Source organism: Dasypus novemcinctus, chromosome 13, assembly GCF_030445035.2.
Source record: "Dasypus novemcinctus isolate mDasNov1 chromosome 13, mDasNov1.1.hap2, whole genome shotgun sequence".
NCBI classification, from domain to species: Eukaryota; Metazoa; Chordata; class Mammalia; order Cingulata; family Dasypodidae; genus Dasypus; species Dasypus novemcinctus.
The window spans coordinates 100,093,190-100,112,127 of NC_080685.1; the positions used below are offsets into that span (position 1 = coordinate 100,093,190).

An 18,938-nucleotide genomic window follows, 5' to 3' on the forward strand; every position below is an offset into this window, starting at 1 on the left:
CAAACCTACCTTAAGTCTTTTCTGTCCCCTAACACAGCAGATTGTTTCCCCACAGTATTTGCCATGACCTGACATTATTTCACATCTGTATTTGTTTCTTGTTCATTGTTCATGAGAATATAAGCTCCAGAGACAGGGAATTTGCCTTACTGTCTGTGGTATCTCCAACATCTAGGCCACGTTAAGGGCTCAAAAATACTTGTTGAATGAATAGGGCTTATGATCAAATAACTTATTTTAATTATGTAAGCAGATGGAGCTGCTGGTGTGTGAACAAATGTAATAAGTGTAATAAGGGTTTCTAACCTAGGAAATCCTGAGCAAACAACATTAAAGTTGGATCCTGAAAAATGAGGAAGAGTTTGTCTGGAGAAGGAACTGAAGAAGCCTTTCAAGGAGAGGCAGCTGCGTGCATAAAGGTGCTTGTAGAGTTGACGTACAGGGGTTATGCCAATGATGTGGAGACATGACGGGGGCCGGGGCGGGGGGGGAGAGTTGCAAAGATGGGGCAGGAGACATACACAGGAACCAGATTACGAGAAATCTTGTTGGGCACTTTTGGGATTTTGGACTTTATCCTAAGAGCAATATGAAGGGTTTTAAGCTATGACACTATCAGAATTTCCATTTCATTAATCTCTCTGATATGCAAAAATGCCGTCATTTTCATCTGAGCATTCTGAAATCAACTGGACATAAGAAATGGCTGGAATACTTTAGCATGTGGAGACTGAAGGAAGTCGAAAAACTTCGTCATATTTATCAGGCATAACCAGAGGCACACGTTGTAACAGGTAACATGTGGAAGGAGGGTGGTAACAACCAAAAGATGGATGTCTTTCTTCCTGAGAATATAACAGAGAAAGGCAACATGCACCCATGGAAAAGTTAGAGGAGACAAGAAACCAATGGGCACATTGACTGTCTCTTTCCACTTGAAGCCCAAGGCTGCCATGTAAGGCCCTTCTTCACCGGGCATGGCAACCCTTTACTGCCTTTTCCTCTACCAGGTGTGAGAGGCCACCCCAGGTCTCCAAGCCCAGGACACAATTTGTTTCCTCCATGCCTTTGTACAAGCTACCTTCACTCTACCCTCATTCAACCCCTCACTGAGACTTCCTGGCAAACTGCTGGCATCCTGCCCAGAACCTAGAACTAGAATATAACACATATAAATATTTGTTGGATTAATGTTAGAGACAGGGCTAAAATGTCATTTTTATTATACCTTCCCAGCTAACCCTTATTGAGTGCCTACTTTGCACCAGGCACAGTATTGAGGCCTTTTCATTCATTTTTATTGAACCTTCATAACAATCTCAGAAGGCAGGTATTATCCCTGATTTACAGACAGGCAGGCTAAGGTCCAGAGAGCAAAAGTGACTTACTTAAGACTTCTCTCACTGTGCAGTAGGGACTCAGACTCACTTCTGTTCCTCTTCTAAGCCCTTCATGGTATGATTAATTACTTACCTATGCTCACCTCCTCCTTGAAGGCTTACTTGTTACTCTAATTGCCACAAAGAGAGCCCAGGGGCTCCCAACATAGTCTGGGCCAATCTCTATGGATGGCAATCCCACCTCACAGCAATAATTTGCATGAGCAAGTCTCTCCAACAACACTATTAGTGCTTTGGATGGATCTTATTTTTATCTTGGAGTCACCAGTATTGAGCAGTGTTTGGCACATGATGGGGGTTTAAATTTATATTTGTTGAAGAATAAATAAATGTGCCCTTTGAGAAAGCACATTGAGAAAACACATTATACACAACTCCAAACAGATAACAGATAAAATGGAGAATGATCAGTCACCTTAACAAGAGTTCCACACGCCTTATTCTTTCCCTCATCTCCGTCCATCACAATGATCCTTCACACAATGATTTCTCTGGTAAGTTGAAAATTTGCTTCATTTTCATAATTAGAGACACCGAAATTGTGCCATTATGTAATGGGGAAAAGGGCATCATGAAGACATTTATATGACTTCACATGAGTCATGGGTCCATGTGAAAGCTGAGAGGCCATGCAACTAAGGAGTAAGCAGCAACAGGAATTGTCCACTGCCACCTGATTCTCCTCAGAAGGACCACAAAAGCCATATCACATTTAAAAGGCAGAAAGAAATGAGAAATAACACTTTTAAACAACGTGTGTTTTAAACTTGGAAGACATTTCGCAGGAATATTTAGCACAGATGCACAATAGCTAAAATATTCCACGGCAACCTTATTCAGAAGTTGGAATCTCCCCGATGAGATACCAGAAACAGCATGTTTATTGGTTCATAAAAGACATGTCACCGAACAATTCGTAGTAGGGGTCTGAGGGAAATAACTCACCCATTGTGAAGTCAATGTTCAAATCAATATCCCTTGGGGAGAAAAATATTGCTCATTGATGTAGATTGATTTTCCTTTTCCTTAAGAAATTCTCAAGGGCTAAACAATATGTTTTTCATAGTGAGTGTAACTAAACAAGCTCTACATTTTTCTATCCTCAATTAGCACAATAATTGTAATTACGGATGCTTTTTGACCTGTCGAAAAATAGATGCCAATTACATTTCTTAAAATCTTTTTTTACTATCCAAACAACAGGACCACAAAGACAACTTGATGTTTACCTTCTGCTCTACTTACCAGCACTATTGTAAGTGTAAAATACTTTCTGATGTTTTAAAGCAATAAAGAATTGGCATAAAAACTAAGAAAATTGAATCCTAGATTATTTCACCTACACATTTAATAATGATTCATTTTTTTAAAAAAATTTTCTCACTGTTTCTTTCTAACCCTTCCCACTCCCAAATGATTAAAACGCACATAGCAAATTGAATCTAGCCACTTACCAATTACCTTAACAAACGACTTTTTAATGGGTTTTGGAGATCGAGTCATGTCCCCACAAAGGTGTGTACAGTTCCCAATCCCTGGACCTGCGGGTGAACCCACTTGTACAAGTCCTCTGAAGATATTATCAGTTAAGGTGTGCCCAAACTTCAATATGACTGAAGTCCTTATAAGCAAAGGAAACTGGGCACAGAGAAGGAAGCCACAAGAACAGCTAGAAGCTGGAAGTCAATGGAACACGGAAAAGAAAGGAGCAAATGCTGCCATGTGCATTGCCATGTGACAGAAAAGCCAAGGTCCAAGGCTTACTGGCAGCCAGCCCCAGAACGCCACATCTTTCAGGGAGAAAGTGTCACCTTGCTGATGCTTGAAGTTTGGACTTCTAGCCTCAAAATCATGAGCCAGTAAATGCCTGTTGTTTAAGCCAACCCATTGTATGGTATTTGTTTTAGCAGTTAGGAAACCAAAACAATGTGCAAAGAGAAAAGAGGGCTGATTTTAATTTCTTTTATTCTTAGCATGTTGATTCAGGCTAGTGAATCTTTAGACTTCTTTATAAGGCTACAGGAGATTATACTGTCCAATTCATAGCCTGTCTTCTTAGGCCAAATTTGCGACCCAAAGAAAGCTTGCCTTCCACCCTTTTAAATCTCAAAAGTTGCAAAAGAAAGGACAGATGGATAATTTGGGGAAAGAAGAAATGTCACTCAATTAATGTTTGCTGAAAAGGGTGTCAGAGACCATTGGCAGAATTTCCACTCATTGGCAACTCCATCAAGCAGCCAAAGATTAATTGAGCACCAGACTACTGGGTTGTATAAGGAGAAGAGAATAATGGTTTATTGGTAATTACAGAGCTAGAGCTGTGGGGCCAGCAGGAGTATGGCTTGAGCCGCCATCTTCCCCACGTAGGAATAGTCCACTGACAACCCAGTGGCCAAAGATGCGATTTTTGTCATTTTTTTCCTGTGACAGATATCAAGCCACATTCATGCACCCAATTCCTCTTGTGTCTAAAAGAACACATTTTTTTCATGTGGTTTTAACAGGTAAAATGAGAAGCAAAGTTCATTGATTGGCATTGGTCATGGCCTACGACTTGACCTTAGGAAAAACTCCAACGGGTCTATTTCTTTCATCAAATACACTTTCAACTACAAGCATTTAGGAACATACTAAATGCTATGTAGAATGACAACAAAACAAAACAAAAACAAACGATTTAAGCGCTAAGCCCCTTCCCTAAAAATTTGCATCTCTAAGAAATGAAAAAGAACTTGATCTACCAGAAGCACTAAAATCAAATATTTATTAGTCTTTTAATTTGCCTATGTATTTAAAATTTTTTTGATTTAGGAAAAAAAACAAATAACTCAAAAAATCAAAAATTTATTGTCATGCGTTGGTAGGGGTATGTGGTTGTTTACTGAAGAGGACCTAGCATTGAGAAACAAGGAACAGAAATATCTATAGGCACATGGAATAAACTACAATCTAAAGCAGGCAGGCGGGGGTAGAGAAAATATGGTGCTCCAAGAATAATAGTGTAGTAAAAATCAGAATATACCTGGGGTTTTATCCAGCCAGAATGGATCTCCCAGCTGTTTTGTACATAAAACATACATACATACAAAGACTTCCAAAAGCCAGAATCCAAAAGTTATCCTAAGGAATTAACCCAAGAAAAGATTTTACTGGCAGGCACAGACATAACTTTACCAGTTTTATGATGATCCACGTGTGAGGTCTGTGACAGGCTGAACAGGCAGACCTTTCTACCAAAGGGTCCTACCTAACCCCTCCCGCCAAAGCAGGGCTCTGAAGGTGTCAGCAAGATTTGGCTGACTGGACCATTAGTGGAGCTATGGTTAATTATTGACTGATTAGGGATTGACTTTATCTTTCCATCAGGAGCTGGCTCAAGAGTTAATGGTAAGCAATTCAGAGCCAGGTGAATCTACCCACATGCCTTTTTCTCCTCCTTTGGGTCACTTCAGCTTGTCCTTCACCACTATTCCCATTCCGGTCAGAATGGACAAAACTTGGGAGTACTTGGGAGTCCCCAAAAAGACTGGAAATGTGAAGCCAAGTTCATGGTCACGAGTGTCCAGGGACAGAGAGGCCTAGAGAAGGTCTGCCTTTTGCAAAATGTCACTTATTGGTCCAGGCTTTCCAATGAAGTCCTCGGGAGAAAAGCAAAAGAGAAAAGCGAAGACTTTTCCTTTCTAACAGTGCCCGTGATTCCCATGGGTGAGAAGCAGCTCCCACCCCCACCCGAAGGGGGCCTCTCCACTGAAGGCCTCTTGGCAGCCAGGGAATCCGCCTGGGCCACTCAGGCCCAGCTGCCCCAGATAAGAGGTGGCCAGTGTTAATGCACAGGCTTCCTCTGCACCTCAGCAGCGCCTTCCTTTTCTAAACAGTCTCCCTTTAATGTTGGCGAATGTGGTTTTTCCATTGACTCAACATCTAGCATCTGGTAGTAAGCCAGTGGGGAAAGCTGGAGCGGGGGAGGGAGGGCGGAAAGCAGGAGAGAGTGATTCCAAAGCCAAAGAGAGAGGGGCAGTCAGCCACATTTCCAAACAAGCTAGACACCTGCTTTGGAAAGACAGTGACCAACCCTAAACTTCTCGCTTCCTCTTGATTTAGATCAACCTTTTGTTCCCTGAATGTCTGTGATCGGCCCTCTGCCCCTGCCCCTCTCCCCTCCCCCAACAGGCATTACTTAAACTTGGAAATTGCCAAGTATTCATAATACTGCTCTATGAATTTGACTGTCTTATCTGAAGGAAAGAAAAAATAAGATACCTACTGAAGGGCATCAAAGAAGGAAAAGAACTTCTAGGAAAGAGATAAAAGAAAAAGGGAAGATGGAAGGGCAGCAAGTCGACAAAAGGGGAATTGGAGAGGAAAAGAGTAAAGAAGAGAGAAGAGGGGAAAGTCAGAAAATAATAGAGACAGGGAAATGAAAAGTAAAAGGGAGAAAACAAAGGGCTAGAAAGGAGAAGGACTGTAGGAAAATGAAATCTGAAATAAGAATTCTTCCCCAGAAGTTCAGTTTCCCAAGCTACAGAAGAGTCCTCAGGTTTAGGATGGAAAAGCCCCTCCTGGGTTTCTTTGAGCGCCACAGGTCAGGGGGCATCTTCAAAACCAAATCTTGATTAGAGCCAGCTAAATGTTTTGACTTGAAGGAGACAAGAAGGATTAAAAAGCAAAATAGAGCAGCATGGTAAGAAAGAAACAGGAAAAGAAAGAAAAAGTTAAAAAAAAAAAACTCATGGGGGACACAAAGGCAATGATAGAAAACACTTCTGAATCAGCTAGTCATCTGCTAACAAGCTGCAAAGATTCCCAATGACAAGTTGTCACATTAGTTTAGTGAAACTGAAGCAATGCTTATCCCCTTTCCTGTGCTTAATCTCTCCCTGCGTGCCTCAAAAACATGCTACCACATTTAATAGGATTAGTTTCGTTCACTTTCTCCCCCCACCCCTTTTATTTTTTACAATTCTATTTTCAGTAATACAGGGATCCTTGAATTCATGGACTTCCTGTGGTGTCCAGTAAAACCTGGCATGCATGGTTTTTACCCTTTAGATTAAAGACCTTATTTAAATCTGAAAATGCAATTTCACTATTTTTGTATCTTTTCCTCCAGTGAATTACTTTCTTTGCATGGAAATGTCCACAGCTTGGTGGGGGATGGGGGAATTGCTGAAGGTAAAAGGGTCAGGAGAAGGCAAGGACCATGAAAAAGGTCAGAGGGAACTAGTCCCTCCAGAGGTTATGTGAAGCCAGAGGAGAAACTATCTGGTCCTGACCACAGACAGACCTGGGATCCAATTCTGACTCATCTACCTACGGTTTTGTGGATTTGAGCGGGTGGTGAAACCTTCCCCAATCTCAGTTTCTTCATCCAGTTAGTGGGGATAATTCTTATCAGGGCTGTTGGAAGAATGACACATAACACACTTTATTTCACCACTTCTAGATTCACTTTTTTTCAAATTTTATAATGTCCCTGAAATCAGTACGTGTCTTACAATAGATTGTGTATTTATGGTCATTGTGTTTTCTTTCTCTCTCAAAGGCCATCGTTAAAACCATGGTGCATTTTATAATCTATGGCATTTTAGAATTAAGAAGACGATCATATGGTACGTAAATATATATCAATAAAACTGCTGAATAAATAAATAAATAATTGTGCAGGAACAGCTAGAGATAGCAGCTCTGAACAGTATGGGAAACAGAGAGATTGAGAGGTGAAGAATTTTCTTGTTTACTTGTCTGATTTTGTTTATTGTTATTATTATTGAAATAATGAAAATGCTCTGATAATGTTGACATGATGAATGCACCACTATGTGATTATGCCAGATACCACTGATTGTACACTTTGGAAGAATTGTATGGTTTATTAATATGTACCAGTGAAATTAGTTTTAAAAAAAGAATATGGAAGTGTTTGAGGTAAAAAAAAATGACTGACACAGTTGTGACACATACAACGTGCTCAATAAACGCGAGGACTGCCGTAGGGAAGGATCACCATTGCTGTGCTCTCCCTGAAAGCTCACTGTGGAAGATGCGAGGAGACGGACAGGTTGACACTTCCGCCCCTCACCCAGATTCTTCTAGACTAGTGCTCCTAGCTGAGGTTTCAGAAACCTGACTAAATCAAACACTGATAATAACTGCCCCTGTTGGGTCAGAACCCAAATCATCCAGTCCACTCTGCTCTCTCTTTACAGGGTCACCCCCGGGCTCGCTTAGCGGGTCTTGCAAACAGTAATTATCTGTTGAAATGAATTATTCCATTTTCTTGAATTTTCTTGAGTCAACTTGGGTTCTGGACTCCCCTTCCACCTACCACCTCCACCCCAGAATAGCGTCGAGAAGGAAAAGGAATGCAATCACCTAACAGGAGGGGGGGAGGGAGGCAGGGAGGCAGAGAGACAGAGAGACAGAGAGAGGCAAAGACGAGGCAGGGCAGGCTGTGGGGGGGGGGGGGGGGGGAGGGAACGACATGCCTGGGGGGGGGGGCGTGGAGGGAAGATAAGCTGGCAGAGGGGAGGCTGGCTGCCGGCGCCCCGCGCGCGGGCCCAGGAGGCGCAGCACGGGGAGACCCAACACGACCCCAAGGGCCTGGGCCCCTCCCCGCCTGCCAGGCCGGCCAGGGTACCGCAGAGCTGGCCCGCGGAGGAGGTGCGGGGGAGCCCACCCTGCCCGTCACGCCCGCACTCGCGACCCCCTCCCCGCCCCCAGGAGAGGAACGGGGACGTCGCTCCCAGCGAGCGGCCGCCAAGCTGTCGAGGGCCAGTCCCTCCCGGGCCAAGCCCGGATTAGCGAGCGAGCTCCTGCCTACACCTCGGCGAGGCTGGAGCAGCGGCCAGATTGAGCCTGTCGGTCTCGCCGCTTCGCCGACGTGCCCCTCCGCCCCTCAAACGACACCTCCACACCCGCTCCCTCGCCCCCGCGGGAGCCTCCCAGCTGGGCTGCAAGAGGGGGGACGCGCGCTCCCGGCCCCCCGCTCCCAGCACCGCCCCCCCGTGCCTGCCCCCCACTCTCTCCTCCTACCTCTCTCCACAGCCCACTCTCCCACATACACAGCCTCCCGCCACACTCCTCCCCGTCCCACCTGCACTCTCTGGCAACCCACCCCAATACACTCCCTATCACCCCATCCTCCACCCGCCACCTACATTCTCCCTCTACAGCCCCCTGCCCATCCCTAGTCTTTCGCCCCACTCGCTCCTCCACACTCTTCCTGTGCCCTTGGCTACCCCCAAGTGTGGACTAAAGCTCCCCTCCCACCATGGGTGTGATCAGCTAGAAGTTGCCACTGGTCTCCCTACAGCTTGGTTCCAGATGTGTGTTTCCCTCTCACTCTTTTGGGTGTTCTTTGTACAGCCATTTCCCACCGGGGTACAAAGAATAGCCATCCAAGCTGGAATCTTCCACACTTGCCCAGAGACACCCAGCAACGTCCCGAAGACCAGCTTCTAGGGGTGAGGCTTTGCCAGTCTCTTGTCTAGGGAGTGTTCCTCAGGAGCACACCTGCTTACTTTATTTCACTGAGATCAGAGTACCAGCCAAACACTAGCAAAACACCTTCCTTGCGGTGTTTAATTAGCCATATCCAGTTCTAAAACAGGCAGCCAGTTTGATGTGTGCGCTGCCGGGTCAGCCCCTTCCATTTCTCTGGCTTTCTTCCTCTCACACTGCTGCAGAGACCCAGCCAGAGATGGCTCCTTCCCGCCTGTCTTTCCTTCCCTTCTCACGGCTGCCTTTGGCTGGGTTCTCCCCTAATTACCTTGCGGGGAGGGGGTGCTTGTAGTCATTGGTGTGAGTGTAATTTTCTGAAGGGTTGTTTACCTACACGGGTTTGTGGGAGTTGTCCATTCCAATCTAAAGTCATCTGATATACCTTGGGTTGTTGTTATACCTAGGAATGTTGACTCCTTTTTCTTCTTGCTCCCCCTTGAAGAGAGCTTTTTGCCCTGTGGTTTCATTGGTCTGATGGGTGGCTTCTGTAGGGAAGGTTTGCCCTCTATAAAGCAAGAAACGTTGAAGGACCAAAATAAGGAAAAAACAAAGAAACAATAAACCCCAAAAAACCAGACACCAGATTAGCAAATGCCTTCTGTCTCTGAGTGGGCCTGACTTGAAATTCTAGGCACAGGGCCTACTTCCAAATAAACACCAATTCTAATTTACATTTTATGGCATAGAAGGTAGGGTTAAGCTTAGACTTGCTCTAGGTAGCATCTAGACTTAAGCTAAAATGTGCATACATGTACATGTCACCAGACCATCCAGCTCACTGCACCAAAAAAAAAAAAAAAAAAAAAAAAAACCCAGGGACGTCCTGCATACAAGGAGCACGGGTCAGTGTAAGTGTGTAGAGCACACTTTTATAGACGAAATAGATTCCATTTATTGAGTACCCATCATGTGCTGAAAAGCTTTACATACATAAAAGCCTCTCAACAGCTCTGAGTTGAATATTATCCCCATTTTACAGGTAATGAGAACTGAGGCTCAGGTTAAGTAACATTCTCAAGGTCACAGAGTCAGTAACTGACTGAGCTGTAATTGGAAACACAGTGTGACACTCCATTTCCCAGGTCCAACAGCTGATTGCCCAACTGAGATGGCTCACGGGTGATTCTGATGATCACCCCAGTTTTTAGAGTCACTGCTCCACGTCAAACCACCCTGCCATCCAAGTCACTCAGTCTTGCCTCTGAGCAGCCTTCTACGTGTTGCATGAAGCATTTAAAACATATTTAAATAGCAATTTCGAAAAACTATGCAGCATATGGATTTTCCTTTTGATCTCAAGTTGATGACAAACAGACATTTAGATACTTCATAAAAGAAATATTACCAGAAAAATTATAGAAATCTGGCTTTCAACTGTGTCTTGCTCTAATTTAAACAAAATGCAACATTCCAGAGTTACTCTATCCCCAAATAAATCTTTCCTGGGAGCTTCCTTCTCTTTTTCCTCTGTGCCTGACCACTAATTTATTTCCAACTTGCTCCTTATCCTGAATAATACGCCTCGCAAGGCGGACAGGAGGGGTGACACGAGTCCTAACACCAAAGCCCCTGAAAATAGAGCGCCTTCTCCGAATTCACACCCTTGACATAAATGACCAAAGGGGAGCTGGGAATAACCGTCCAATAGCCTCAGATTAATTAACCAAAAAAAAAAGGGGGGGGGGAGTGGGAAGAAGGGGAGATTTTCATCCCTTAAAAGGTCCCCTCCATCTTCCAGTCCCAGGAGAAAGCCCTTCCTCACCCCCACTCCCACCCCCACCCCAAGTGTTCCTGCACCGGCTGCGAGAGCGCCGAGGCGGCGCGGGCCCCGCAGCAACAGGCTGGCGGCAGGAGAGGGGGAGGCCGCGGGGACAGCGCGGGCCCGGAGGCGTCGGGTGTTCCCGGGCGCGGTCGGACGTTCCCCCGCTCCGCGGAGCGCGGGAAGCAGGTGGCCACCCTGCGCGTGCGGGCGTGCGCGGAGCCCAGGAGAAGGGAGAAGAGCCGCGGCCCCTGCGCCCGCCCCGGGAGAGGCGCGGTCCGCGGAGGGGGCGGCTGGGCCCGGGCCGGGGACCTTGGGCGCTAGCAGAAAGAGCGGCCCGGACCCCCCACGCGCCGCGCACGCTGGAGGGGCGCGCCCGCCGCCGGGAGCGCGGCGCCGCGGGGCAGCATCTCCCGCTGGCGCTCTCCCCGCGGAGAGGCCGCGACACCGAGGCGGGGCCAGGGCGCGGAAGAAAGGGCTAGAAGGAGGGAGGAGATCGGGAAGAAGCCTGGGGCAGGGAAGCCCCGCTTCCGCCGAGTGACTGGAGCGGCGGCGACTTCCAGCCTTCCCTCCCAACCCGAAACTTTTCCCGCACACGCCGGCGTGTACCTCGCGGGCTCTGGCGGCCCCGGGTCGCGGGCAGGGAGGAGGCCCGACAAACAGTAAATAAACACACGTCCTCCGGCACACTCGGGGAGGTACACGGACACCCGGGAGGGGGGAACCGGGCCTCTCGGGAGGTGGCTGAGGACGCGAAGGCAGCGGGCGGCCACACCGCCGGGACGACTGCCGGCCTGCGGAGAGGAGCGCTGGAAGAGCCGCGGCGGCGCGGAGGAGCAGCGGGGCCCCGAGGCTCGGCGTAACTTTGGCCACTGCGCCCCCGCGCGCAGAGGCGTCCTCTCGCACTCTCCCCCCGCAGCCCCGGGCTGCGGCCTGAGCCTTTGTATTTTAGTGGCAGATAAAGCGAGCTCATCTGAGGAAATTGGGGGGCTGGCTGGGTGGTGTAAATTGCCTAAATTCCGCTGCGGATCGACCCCGAGATCCTGAAGGAGAGCGCCCCTTTCTATCCCAAGACGCCTCTTTCCCCTTCCGTCAGCCCTTGGTTTCCAAGTCGTCTTCAGTAGTGTGGACTGAACCAGATTGCTGTGTGGTTTTTTTCTGAAATCACTGTATTTCCATATCCTAATCCGCACAGCGCTGGGGAGGGGGTGGGTTGGAAAAAGGCAACTACTTTCGGGGGGCAAGGGCACCCCTCGGAAGGCGTGCGCTCGGCCTCGCCGGAGCCCCGCCGGGCCCTGCGCGGCCAGGCCGAGCGGCTGGATTACGTAAGTAACCGCCCTCCGTGTGCCCACCACCATCTGTTAATATCTTGATGGTGGAAAGTTCTGCGCCTCAGGCAAAGCCAGGGCTGGCGGCGAAGTGCTGCGTTTCCCAACCTTTCTACTCCCGGGTCGGGAATGTACCTCCCTTGTGTTGTGTTCACCCACTTCCATAAAATCAAATAGTAGCGTCCGCCCTCAGTCACTGACGATTCCCTCGTCCCTGTGGGTGTGTGTTTGGGGAGGAAAAGAGTGGTTTCCTTCGAGGTCACTTTATTATGTGATGAGTCCTTTCGACGAATTTATATATTTATGGCCATTCTGGGCTCCTTTAAGCTATGTGGTGGATCCTTGAGGGCCGAGGGGGATGGGGCTTTATTATCTTTTAAAAATCCCCTTTTCTGCCAGGACCACTGGCTCCAAATTCTTGTAAGGGTTATATTTCAACTTTGGAGTGATTAGCTTCTGTTTACTTTCAAAGCTGTTGGTTAGCAAACATACTCGGGAGACTTCTAAGCAGTGGGGTTCCCAGGAGAGAACCGTGGCAGCTGCTACTTGCCACTGATCTTATGGCATTTCACATCCTCCCCCCATACCCATTCAGAATAAATCCAGGTCGGGCCTGGCCTCACACTGGGCGCAGGAGATGGCAACGCCTCGAGAGCCGAGAGCCGGCCGTCGGTCTGGCTGCCTGCGGACAGCCTGAAGCAGGCCGGCCTGCTCCTGGGGTGCTTGGGGTTTTTTAAAATTTTGCTTTTGTTTTTTCTTTCTCCCTCTTCGTGGTGGCGGTGATGGTGGCGGCGGCGGGGGATGTGTACCAGCGCAAGATCTACAGCATCCCTCTCCCAAAATCCACGCCCGCGTGTGGCCCTCAGATGGAGCTGCAGAAAATTCCCAGGACTGATTTGTGTAGATCTGACGATGCTTGTTTGTAAGGTTTTGAATTACTTACACGCACCATCTTTTCTCCTTCCCCCACCTAACGGCTGTAAGAGCGAACAGGAGGCGGGGGAAAGCACACGGAGGAAATGTCAAGGCGAAGTGTGTTTCACCCAGAACCGGGTGTCTGCGTGATAGTCCCAGGAGCTGGACTAAGAACACGCAGCTCACCCTTCAGATAAATACGTAAACGCAACACACACGGGTGGGGTTTGCTGAAAAACCATTCAGGACTGGTGTTAACTTTGAAGACCCTGGGGTTGCACCGGTAATGGGGCGGAGGAAGGGGGTGTGTGGGCCCTAGGCTTCGCCGCTGCTTCCAGACTCCTCTCCTCCGCGCTGACTGTCCCTTCGCCCCTAACGGAAAGCAAACCGGGAGTCGCCCGAGAGACGGGGCTCGGGCCTCACGCCTCGCTCCAGGGCGGCCTGAGACCCGAGAGCGCGCCGCCGCTCGGGCTGTGCAGGTCACCAGCAGCCGCCTCGCGCATCGCCCCGACAGTCGGGGACCGGCAGGGCGCCGCCGCCGCAGCTCGCCGCGCCGGGCTGCACACCGCGCTCGCCGGGGCTGCGTCGCGCGCGCTCCTGTCTTGTCTTATCGCGCCGCTCCTGCGCCCGAAAGCGGGCTGCGAGCGGCGGCGGCACCGCGTGGCAAGCCGCGAGTCCCCGTCGTCGCCCGCGCTGGGGGCCCGGGAGCCTCCTTGGTTGTCAAACCTGTGACCCCGACTTCGACTTGAACCTGCCCTCCCGGGGGAGGGGGGTGGTGGAGCACTTGCTGGGGGCTCGCGGGGAACTTTTCCCGCCGCCAGTTCCCGGGCGTGGTGTGTGCACAGCGTGCATCCGAGCGCTCGGTGCAACTGACACAAACTTGCGGGCGAAAGTTCAAGCCATTTCTTTCCAGGGTCCGACGTTTTTCTCTCTCGTGCCTCCCTGTTTCCCTGTTCTCCCCCTCCTCCTTCCCTGCCCTCTTCCTTGTTAAACGTCAGACGGAGCAGATGGTCTTAAGGTGTGGAGGGCGCAGACCCTTTACTCCTCCCAGTTTATTTGTGGATTGGCGCTAATTTTTATGTACAGACTGGGATCTTAAAGAAGAACACAAAAAAGAAAGAAAGGATCTTTGACTCATTCAGAGAGCCCGAATTTCCCCCGTTCCATACACCCGCTTACCTCGAAAAGACCCAACCAAGGGAGGTGATACTGTCCTTGCACCTAATGGGCATGCTGACAGATTATGGCTATTAAATTCTCACATCCCGAACAGAATTCTTGCTACAATGGCCGATCACTGCAAGTGTGAGTTGCCTGTGTGCGTCCTTCTGTGTTGGTCCTGTAAAGGGGGGCGGGGGGGTCAGGGGCGGCGAAGTGGGACGAAACGAAGGCTGGCTTCTCGCGCAAGTCTCTTTTCTGATTGCCGGCGCCTAACCTGGCCGGCCTGCTTTTTCCTTCTTTTCAAAATTTTTGAATTTCGTGCTAGAAAGTTTCCTGCGGTGTATAGACTAGAGCATATCACCGCTATTCTTTTTCAGAGATGTAATATCCTCCTCCTAGTTCGCTGAATTTGAGGCTGAAATTGGCAATGTCCTAGGAAAGCTGTGCGCGTGTCGCCGAAGAGGGTGGTGGTGCTGGGTCACTGTACTTGTAGCACACCTCATAAACACCCTGTTGTCACGACACGACATGATTCAACCTTTGAGCTGATTAAATTCGAGGGACACATGTATAATAATGGTTTCTTTCCTGCCTAAGAAAAAATGAGCGTCTATTCAGCTAGATGTGACTGTTTCTGCTTTGCAGCCCTTGCAGATCCTGGCTACTACAGGAGCTTTAAGTCATAAACCCAACTGCTTTATTAAAAGACGGTGGCTGTAGCCCGTGAAAAGGACGGTGAGCTGCGGTTGGAGCCTTGCTCTTCAGCATTTGTACCTTGCAAGCCCCAAGGAACTCTTTAAGAGCCACAATATCTAAAGATACCTTGTCTTTTCTTTTCTCCCCAAGAAATGCCACGCCAAAGCGAATTTTCTATGGCATTAAGTTGGAGCCCGAGATTTAAGCGTTTGGAATTCCTTTCCCAATAAGCTTTAAAGTTTGTTACCCTGGAGTCAAAACTGTGTAAATCCTGTAGTGCGCCTCTCTGTGTCTTGGGTAATTTGGGGGTGGGTGATGAGGGGTAATCTCAAGGTAACGTTTGTAACTTTGTGTGTGTGTGCCAGAAAGGCTGTCGTAGCTACAATTCAGATAACATAATTAGAGGTAAACAAGGCTACATTCTCTTCTTCCTATTAATTTTGACGGGAGATTGACTTGTACTCAGCCAATGCTGGTAGATGCGGGGGGAACCTAGAACAAGTATTATTTTAGTCCCAAATCTACCTATATTTTATTGTCCACCCCCTCCCTCCTTTAAAAAGAAGCAAGGGTGACATGTATTCTTGATACAACCTATGATCCTTAAAAAAAAAAAAAAAGCGGAATGAGTTGAGGCTTCTCCAATCCCTCCTTCTATGCCACCCCACCTCGAATACCCTCATTTTCCCTCCAGTATACTTTTCCGTGCCTTCCTCCACCCAGGTCCGAGGAGCGCTCGCTCGCTCGGCCACTCGGCGAACTCCATCGGCTGTATCTGGGAAATGAAAAAAAGAGAGAGAGGGAGAGAAAGAAGAGAGAAAGAAAGAAAGAAAAGGACCTGCGTCTTGGAAGGGCGAGGGGGAGCCGGGCCCCGCTCGCGCCGCCGCCCGCCTCGCCCGGCGCCCGCAGATGGCTCGCTCCGGCCGGGGCGCCGCGATCGAGTCGCCCCGAGGCAGGGGCTGGGCGGGAGCGGGGGGGAAGGCCGGGGACGGAGGCCCGAGGGGGGAGCGCGGGGCCCCGCTCCCCTCCTCTCCCGCAGCCCCTCACCCCCACCCCTTTTATATATTTTTTTTTTCCTCCCAAGTTCTCTTGCCTCGCTGTCCCCCCTTGAATCCGAAGGCGCCTCGCGATTGGGTGCTGCGGCCGGGTACGTCAGTCAGACTGTGACGTGCAGTCTTCCTGTTTCCTTCAGCTGTGTCTTAAAGTAAATCTTGTCGTGGAGCGGAGCCCTCAGCTGAGGGAGCGCTCGGAAATCAGCCACCGCGGCCGCCGGGGAGAGCCGAGCGGCGCCCGAGAGCCGTCGCCGGGCCGCCCGCGCCCTCGCCGCCTCGCCGCCGCGCGTCCGGGGCGCCCCGCGTCTCCTCCTCGCGGCCCCTCGCCCCGCGCGCGCCCTCGGGGGCTCTCGGTCCCCTTCCCCGGCGCCTCTCACTCCCCTGCGCTCGCCCGGCTCGCTCTCGCCCCGACTCACCGTCCCTGGTCCAATTAGCACATCCATCCCCCGCCAGCCGGCACCGCGTGTGCGCGCGCGTGTTTTCCTCGCTCTGCCGGCAAAAAAAAAAAAAAACCAACCCGAGCGAGCGAGGCTCCATCCCACTGCTCTCGGCACCGCGTAAGTATCTTCTCCCCCTCGCGAGTCCCCTCCCCTTTTCCCGAATCACTTGTCCTGGCTTGTTCTTGAATGAGAAGAAAAGAAAATAGACTTCCATTACTCACACCCGTGTAAACATTTTTTTTTTTCCAGGAGAAAATGGTGTTATTTACATGTGTCCTAATAAAATAGCCTCTAAACAGTTTCTAAGCTTGAGCCTCAGTGGAACTCAGCGCTCCGCTCCTCCCAGTTCCTAAGAGTAAGTGCTCCGCTGGGCTTTTATTTCTTTCTTTCCTGCCGCTGGCTGGGGGTGGTGTTTGCGATTGGGGCAGGCTGATACTGCTGGACTTGTCGCTGATCTTATCAACCTTTTGTGTACTGTTTCTGGGGTCTGAGGAGGCGTTTGCTTCCTTTCCTCCTTTCTCCTGCCCTCTCTTCTCGGGAGAGAGGACCGCGAGGCGGGCCGGGGGGCTTTTTTGTTCGCCTGGATCCCTGCTTCTCGCCCCCCCTCCTCCTTCCCACCTCCCCGGTTAAAAGTCCTGGGCTGTCCCCACGTCCTTTTCTCTTTGTCTTGTTTATTATAGCAGCCTTTCTTCCAGGCTCTTGAATTTGCTTGTCATTTGCATACCTTTCACTTCTCCTTTTTTAACCCTAGCCGAGGACCGGAGAGTGGGGAGGAGGGGGAAAAGGGTGGGGAGGGGGGGGGGCGCTCGATGACTTCGCTCTCAAAAACGCTGTGGCAGCCAAAATGTAGAAATCGGGGTTGGAGTCGTGCAGAGATGGGTGCCCGGAGACGAGCGCCGCGCTCCCCGGCGTGAGCTCGCGGGAACCAGGGCTGGGTCAAGTGGAGTTGGGTAAGGAGGCGCCGGAGTCTCCGGGAGTCGTGGGCTGGAGAGACTGGGGGCCTGAGCCCCGCGGACGGAAGGATCGCGATCCTTGGGAGGGGGTGGGGTGGAGACAGGAGGTTGTTCCTGGGCAGCGGGTGTCCGAGGCTAAGAATCTCACAGCCATCGCTGGCAGGCGGTGGTGGTTGGCTGCCTCGGGCTTGTCTGGTCTGGATGGTTTTGCCCCAGTTGGGAGGACTGGGAGAGGAGGAGAGGAGAGGTGAGAGTAACTGTAACTGGGAGAGTAATTGCTACTGGGAAGAACAACGAGGAAGGCGGCGGGGGTGGGAGGGGGGCGCCCCGGAGGGGGCGGGGAGAGCTGCTATCTTGCCGGAGCAGAAGAGGAAGGGGCTATGTGTGTTTGTGTGTGCGCGCGCCCGGGGGTAGACCTCACCCAAAGACCAGTTGAGCAAGTTGTTGTTGGTTCTTCTGGTGTGCCAACCAGTTAACCTGCGAAAACTGAACGTGCGTGGACGCGGTGGCTGGGAGGGGGTAAAGGGGCAGTAGCCTTCGAGGGATTCACTGGTCTCTCTCCCCTTCCCGGCTTCTGGGGAAGTTGAAGGACCTCGGGACAGGCAAAGGGCAGAACTAGGAGGAGGGGGTGGATGACAAATCTTAAGTAGCCCTAGGAGGCAGGTTGGAGTGTGAAACTGCGGTTCTCGGTAATCCAGAACCCTACTCTGCCTGGGGGCAGGCTGGAAACTCACCTGCTTGTTTTTATTTTTCCGAGAAGGTCTGTGTTGTCTCCTTGAGGTTAGAAGAACAGAGCAAGCACAGGGTGGCCTCTCAAAGTCAAGGCTAGAAGCGTCTGTTGTGCCTTCTGTTTTTCACCCATGCCCTCCCTTAATTTTTTTTTCCTGCTTTCCTAAACTAGGTAGACAGAGGTCTATTAGCAGAGTGCTCAGGGGCAGGGCCTGGCAGGTGTGTTGTGTCAAGAAAGGCAGGTGCACATTTCCTCTGTGTCTGTGGGTGCCTGTACAGTCTGACCCCAGTGCTGGCTGGGGGTTTTGGAGGTTTATGAATTTATGGTCACGCTGGTTAATAGGATTGTCTGTGCTAATAGGAACTAGGCTATTGTTGTGTTTTGAACCCTGCCAATGTGAGTTATTTTGGTGGTGGGGGGTCAAGTTGGTATGTGTTTGTTTATTTTTCTTAAGGATGTTGGCAGGCTGCTGCTGAGGCTGTCTCAGGCTCTTGTCCGCCAGTCTGCCAAAAGCACCCGTACTTCAGGCAGCAGGTGGAGGGAGATTGACTTTCCCTTTGCTTTCCCCCAGTTTATGCCTATCTCCCAGGTCTGTGCTTGGCAGAGAGAGAGAGAGAGCAAGTGAGCTGTGGCTGTCCTTTTGTGTGTGTGTGTTTTGGACAGCCAAAGATGATGTGTAATTGCCAGGAATACCAACGTCAGTTTGCAAGTGTTACTGTTGTTAAAGCTTATCTTTTTAGTCTGCTTTCTCGCTGTCCAGAAAGAATAGGTGTGTGCATAAACTCTTTCAAGTCATATGTTAAATGCTCTCATAAAGTAGAATGAGCCTGTCATTGTACCAGACATGTGCCAGATGTCCTAGATAATACTTTGATGGAGAAGGAAAAATCTCAAGTACATGAGAGGTAACGGTGCTTTTCTATTTGATGCAAGATGTGGGTAGTCAGTTCTATGAAGTGTTTCTTGCAAAAACTTGAGTATTTTCAAAATAATGTGGACTCTGT

General features: G+C 49.9%; 1 protein-coding gene and 1 long non-coding RNA gene across 12 annotated transcripts in view; one reads left to right on the forward strand and one right to left on the reverse strand.

The window, feature by feature from the left end:
• LOC105747345 (uncharacterized) overlaps positions 1-16,354 on the reverse strand; it is a 185,092-nt gene extending 168,738 nt beyond the window's left edge. The window contains exon 1 of the long non-coding RNA XR_009180240.2: positions 16,228-16,354. This is a non-coding gene — a long non-coding RNA (uncharacterized lncRNA). The remainder of the gene's footprint in view (positions 1-16,227) is intronic.
• Positions 15,911-18,938, forward strand: part of PROX1 (prospero homeobox 1) — a 50,750-nt gene continuing 47,722 nt past the window's right edge. For 4 of the 11 annotated variants that reach the window (XM_058275210.2, XM_071207734.1, XM_071207731.1 and 1 more), the window contains exons 1-2: positions 16,230-16,368; positions 16,501-16,606. The gene's annotated coding sequence lies outside the window, so the exon portion shown is untranslated. Of the gene's footprint in view, positions 16,607-16,712; positions 17,202-17,475; positions 17,587-18,938 lie in introns of those variants that run through there. The other 7 variants (XM_004470995.5, XM_058275213.2, XM_004470996.5 and 4 more) reach the window with 6 other exon arrangements.